General features: G+C 39.6%; 1 long non-coding RNA gene across 1 annotated transcript; it reads right to left on the bottom strand.

Annotated features, from left to right (window-relative positions):
* Nucleotides 1–2,834: 2,834 nt before the first annotated feature.
* On the bottom strand, nucleotides 2,835–5,313 carry LOC139951518 (uncharacterized). The gene is made up of 3 exons (XR_011787790.1): nucleotides 3,785–5,313; nucleotides 3,181–3,367; nucleotides 2,835–2,993 (listed from the first exon to the last, which is right to left on the bottom strand). It is a non-coding gene; the product is annotated as an uncharacterized lncRNA (long non-coding RNA).
* Nucleotides 5,314–6,563: the final 1,250 nt, after the last annotated feature.

Here is a 6,563-nt window from a genome sequence, read left to right as displayed (position 1 = left end):
ATTGTTGTATGTGAACACATGAACTTGTATAGTACCTCGATACAAGTTTATTATGTATTCTGTCTACATACTTGTAATGAAGTACCTCATTTCAAGTATGTTGACAATATTTCTAAAAGCACATACACTTCCAAGAATGAATTAAACAGGCCAACGAAATGTGAAATCCTCACAAATCTTTTTTTTGTTATTGTTAAGTGACATAATATCTAGCCTATGTGGCTCCATACTGCAGAAGGAAGGCTTCTTCATCACCATTCCACCTTGATCTTTCTTGTGCTTGTTGCTTGATGTCATCCATCTAACGCCAACTTGGTCTGTCTCTTCGTCTCATTCGTGTACGTGGGTTGCATTCTGTTGACAATGTGTTCATCTGTTGTCATGACGCCTTAGATGAGGTGGTGATGATGATGTTGTATGGTATGCTGATTTTTAATGGTACTGCATAAGGTGGCTCAGCATCTTGATGTGTCCAACTCAAAGTTGTTCGACTGCGTTAGTCCTGTAATATGATCAAAAACCGAAAAATAAACCAGTTAGATTGCGACATGGATTTAAAGATCGAAGATTTGTGCATAATAGTAACAATAATGGCTTTTTATAAAGCATGCATATCCCTTATTCAGTGACGCTCCTGGCCTTTAAACATGCAGTATCCGTGCAAGGTAAATGGGACTAACTTTAATTGTGAGACCCAAGAAATGTCTATTTTATGCACTTTAATGGATTTCTAAACTTTCAACTCAAGCTTAACTTAAAAGACATCTTACCTTCATATTCCATTTGGGACCCTGGTATGTAGCTGCCTCAAGAACATCATGTATCTCTCTCTGTACTGTGCTGTCACATCTTCATGGTCCATGTTGACGGGATGGCTGGAAAGCAGTCGTCACAATCATCTGAAAGAACATTACAATGTACTACATTAGTACAAACCATATAAAGACATAGATCATCAGGGGCAAATTTCATAGAGATGCTTATAGGCACAAAAAGGATCCAAGCATAAAATAATAGAGAACTGTTTTAGCAATATTTTCTGCCTAAACAGCTCAATAAAATTGGTCCCAGATGATCATCACAGGACGACTGCTTAAAAAATGCTTAAACCGACTTTTAAAGCACTTTTAAAGGCATTTATCGAAGTAAAGGAACCTTGTAGGGGATGGAACTTCCAACACCATTTGGGGGTCTAAACCAACATATTTTCTACGAGGGACCAAGTGTTAAACCGAGAGCCCTTGAATTAACAAGATAATTTTCTAGCCATCTACCAATGTTTGATGTGCTTCAATCACATGGGATGATGTCCTCTAGGCAGGCACCCTCTGGGATGTGGCTCGTAGTCAGGCACCCTCTGGGATGTGGCTCGTAGTCAGGCACCCTCTGGGATGTGGCTCGTAGTCAGGCACCCTCTGGGATGTGGCTCGTAGTCAGGCACCCTCTGGGATGTGGCTCGTAGTCAGGCACCCTCTGGGATGTGGCTTGTAGTCAGGCACCCTCTGGGATGTGGCTCGTAGTCAGGCACCCTCTGGGATGTGGCTTGTAGTCAGGCACCCTCTGGGATGTGGCTTGTAGTCAGGCACTAAAAAGATTAAACAAAACTCGGCTAGGACAAGCACTTTTAAAGGCATTTATCGAAGGAAAGGAACCTTGTAGGGGATGGGACTTCCAACACCATTTTGGGGTCTAAACCACCACGCTTTGTAAGAGGGACCAAGTTTTAAACCGAGACCCAATGAATTAACAAGATCATTTTCTAGCCATCTACCAATGTTTGATGTGCTTCAATCACATGGGATGATGTCCTTTAGGCAGGCACCCTCTGGGATGTGGCTTGTAGTCAGGCACCCTCTGGGATGTGGCTCGTAGTCAGGCACCCTCTGGGATGTGGCTCGTAGTCAGGCACCCTCTGGGATGTGGCTTGTAGTCAGGCACCCTCTGGGATGTGGCTTGTAGTCAGGCACCCTCTGGGATGTGGCTTGTAGTCAGGCACCCTCTGGGATGTGGCTCGAAGTCAGGCACTAAAAAGATCCACACAAACAAAACTTGGCTAGGGCAAGCACTTTTAAAGGCATTTATCGAAAGAAAGGAACCTTGTAGGGGATGGGACTTCCAACACCATTTGGGGGTCTAAACCACCATGCTTTGTAAGAGGGACCAAGTTTTAAACTGAGACCCAATGAATTAACAAGATCATTTTCTAGCCATCTACCAATGTTTGATGTGCTTCAATCACATGGGATGATGTCCTCTAGGCAGGCACCCTCTGGGATGTGGCTTGTAGTCAGGCACCCTCTGGGATGTGGCTCGTAGTCAGGCACCCTCTGGGATGTGGCTCGTAGTCAGGCACCCTCTGGGATGTGGCTCGTAGTCAGGCACTAAAAAGATCCACACAAAAAAACTAGGCTAGGGCAAGCACTTTTAAAGGCATATATCAACGGAAAGGAACCATGTAGGGGATGGGACTTCCAACACCATTTGGGGGTCTTAACCAAAAAGTTTTCTAAGAGGGACCAAGTCTTAAAATAACAGAGAACTGTTTTAGCAATATTTTCTGCCTAAACAGCTCAATAAAATTGGTCCCAGATGATCATCACAGGACTACTGCTTAAAAAAATGCTTAAACTGACTTTTAAAGCACTTTTAAAGGCATTTATCGAAGGAAAGGCACCTTTGAGGGGGATGGGACTTCCAACACCATTTGGGGGTCTAAACCAACATGTTTTCTACGAGGGACCAAGTGTTAAACCGAGAGCCCTTGAATTAACAAGATAATTTTCTAGCCATCTACCAATGTTTGATGTGCTTCAATCACATGGGATGATGTCCTCTAGGCAGGCACCCTCTGGGATGTGGCTTGTAGTCAGGCACCCTCTGGGATGTGGCTCGTAGTCAGGCACCCTCTGGGATGTGGCTCGTAGTCATGCAGGCACCCTCTGGGATGTGGCTCGTAGTCAGGCACCCTCTGGGATGTGGCTCGTAGTAAGGCACTAAAAAGATCCAAACAAAACAACTTGGCTAGGGCAAGCACTTGTAAAGGCATATTACGGAAAGGAACCATGTAGGGGATGGGACTTCCAACACCATTTGGGGGTCTAAACCAAAAAGTTTTCTAAGAGGGACCAAGTCTTAAACCGAGACCCCTTGAATTAACAAGATCATTTTCTAGCCATCTACCAATGTTTGATGTGCTTCAATCACATGGGATGATGTCCTCTAGTCAGGCACCCTCTGGGATGTGGCTTGTAGTCAGGCACCCTCTGGGATGTGGCTTGTAGTCAGGCACCCTCTGGGATGTGGCTCGTAGCCAGGCACCTTCTGGGATGTTGTCAGCAGCAGGTAGCAGCACATCCCCAGCAGACTCCTGAATAAAATATCAATCGAGTCAAATCAAAAAGTGTAACACTGCATGTCTCTATGTGGGTCTATACTTAAGCATAGACTTGGGGCCCTTTTGATTAATTATGATCAAAATTTGGAAATGAACTGACAAATTTCTGTTGAATTTCAACTCAAATTTCAACCCAAATATATTTGAATCGTAATTGAAAGGTTTCGAATAGAATAGCATTTTACGAAGTTTACACACTCATAATCTAACCCCCCTCCCCATACTCATGAGGACTCTCGCAAATGGAAAATTGGTGATTTACAAAGATAAACTTGACCATGGAGTCCCTTTTTTCAATTTAAACAAAATCTTTTTTTTTAGGATAAATCTGAACAAATTATGGTCCCTCATTACTTCCCCAGCTGTCAATCAAACTGAAAATAAACTTACCTTGTGCTGTTGCCTTCCTCACAGCGTACACAGCTCCCGTTGATGTCTTCGTGGCCGGACCTGGATGGCGTGTGCAGTTTCCATTGGACTCCAATAGGCAGATGGTTCCATTCACCGTCGCCGTAGAAAATAAAAGACAAACATAAACAGTGAGAAAAGTGCACTTCGAAACAGAGTTATTCATGTTAACTTTATGATTGTCAGGTGTGAAAAAATGGCGTGCGTGGTTGTTACATGACGTGTAAACAATGACGGATGGTGTGGAGTTAGAGATTAAGATGTCACATGCAAGCATGCTGGGATATGAGCTTAGTAGATTTAGGTTAGTGTGCAACGCTGCGCAATGGGTAGGACGTGCAAGTTTGGTTAGTATAGCAGTTATAAATAAATTAGTGATAGTAAGGTTGATAATGTACCTTTCTAGGTGGACGAGATCCCTCTGTGGTAATGCAACTCAGTAGATTCCCATGAATTAAAGATGTGTCCAAGTATATTGAGTACCGCTTTATCATCAACAGGATTCTAGAGGTTGCAGGGCATGTGGAGATGAGAAGGACTCCATACCAGGTCACCAGACTCAGTCATTGCATGTAGGGAAAAAGGGTGACATTTCCAAGTTAGACAACAGAAATCAGAGAAGTGATAAACTAAGGAGCATTTTTAGTATAGTTTTTGCATTATTAAGCACCTTAATGAGCCGGCACAAGGTGCTTAAGAACAAGAATGTTGGCATGGAAATGCTATTCATCTTGTTAGTAATGTGTTTGTTGGGGTGCTGTAACACAGCATCATTGTGGAGTTGTGTTGTTGCGAGCCCCTGCTGAAAGGTCATGACAATGTTCCGTTGGGGAAAGACATGAACTTAGCATGCGTGTTGTTTTAACTGTTGCTGGTGTAAGGGTGTACAAGGTGTTCAGTGTAAAGACATGACCGACGTATATCTTTTTGTGAGCTAAAATACTAGGTGTCAAATAATTGGGGTCTCGTCTTTTGCGCGCTCTATGGTACTGAGTTGACCTCGGGGTCTTGTATTTCGGATTCATTATAATGACTACACGTAACACGCGCAAACCCCTACTATTGATTACACAGCTCGGACGAGAAGGAAGCTCGGATGGGTAACGCGGCGCTAATCATAATAAACATTAAACAATCACTAAAACATTTTTAAATCCCCAAAGCAACGTATCACGCGCACACTAATGACTACTGCAAAACACAGCTCAGGCGGGAAGGTAGCTCAAACAAGTTGCGCGGCACAAAGAGCGGTAATGTAAAGTCTTCTTCGGTTTTGCTGACGCTCGAACTAGACGCCCACGGATGCAGCTCTTTTACACGAACGCATAGAGAGAGAGCCATAGTTTCGCCAACACCTAAAATATTTTGTAATTTTTTATATATTTTTAAGAATTAATTATTTCATAAGCTATAATTTTTTAGCTTGACTTTGTAAATTTTCTATATCTTTTTTTAAATTTGGATTTGTGATTTGTTTCATTTATACATTTTTTTTAATTTTACTCAATTTTTTTAATTTTATACATTTTGTAAACTTAAATTTTTTAATACTTAATCGACTTTAAATATTTAGTAACATTTTATACATTTTTTCCACTTTTTTTTAAATAACTAATAGACTTTACATTGTTTTTAATTTTTTTAATTTTTAATTTTTTTTTTCATAATACATAGACTTTACATAGATTTTGTATTTTTTTATACCTTTTTTTAATACATTTTTTGTATACATTTTTTAACTTTGTTTATAATTAATAGACTTTACATATTTCGTACAATTGCTTATTTTTTTTTGATAAATAATTAATAGACTTTACATGATTTTTAATTTTTCTTATTTTTTTAATTTTTTTTTGTATAATACATAGAATTTACATAGATTTTGTAATTTGTTTACATTTTTTTAATACATTTTTAAATACATTTTTATGATTAATAGACTTTACATATTTCGTACAATTTCTTAATTTTCTTAATTTTTTTAAGTAATAGACCTTTAATATATGTATATTTATAAATGTTTAAACATTTACATGTCCATAGAAAAAGAGGAGAAAGGTAATAAAAGAAGGATCCCGAAAAAAAAGGTTAGATTATAGCCAATCAAAGTCTCTAGAAAACATTTGGTGGCTATGAACCAATGAGAGTAAAGTGTGGAGAGGATGGTCCAGGAAAGGAGAGTACGATTTTTTACAAATAGGCATGAGGAACCTGTGGAAATATATATTTATATAAAAACTATACATTTATATAGTTTAATTATATAAATTATATATATTGCACTATATCCTATACAAATTTGTTTAATTTATACAATTAGCATAAGTAGTATTAGAGTGCGGCGCCTGTGGTTTATTTCATACTCAATCGGATTTACTGGAAGCCAAAGTATGTCCGAACTGTATTTATGTGAAGTGTTGTCATGCTTACCGTTGTCAACTATTCAACAGTGATGTGATAACGGTGAGAATTTCCTTTGCACTTTTTTTTGGCGGGCTGGATTGTTTTCCCTGGACCCACGCTGAGCTCACTATGACAAGAACTTAGTGACTTATTTTTGAGATATCCAGTTTCAAAACTCCAGGTGTGCAAAAGGAAATGTGTAATAAAGGTTCGAGGAGACGGTCGATAGTTATATATATGTTGCAGAATGAATTTATGTTGTCGTTATAGTTCTAGGAGTCCTATAGAAACCTGGAAAGTATCGAAGAAAAACCAGTACTCACAAAACATAGCACAGCAAAGCAAAGCAAAACAGCAC

This window comes from Asterias amurensis, chromosome 19, assembly GCF_032118995.1.
Source record: "Asterias amurensis chromosome 19, ASM3211899v1".
NCBI lineage: Eukaryota > Metazoa > Echinodermata > Asteroidea > Forcipulatida > Asteriidae > Asterias > Asterias amurensis.
Note: the sequence above shows the minus strand (reverse complement) of the source record. Positions and strands in the feature narration are given on the sequence as shown.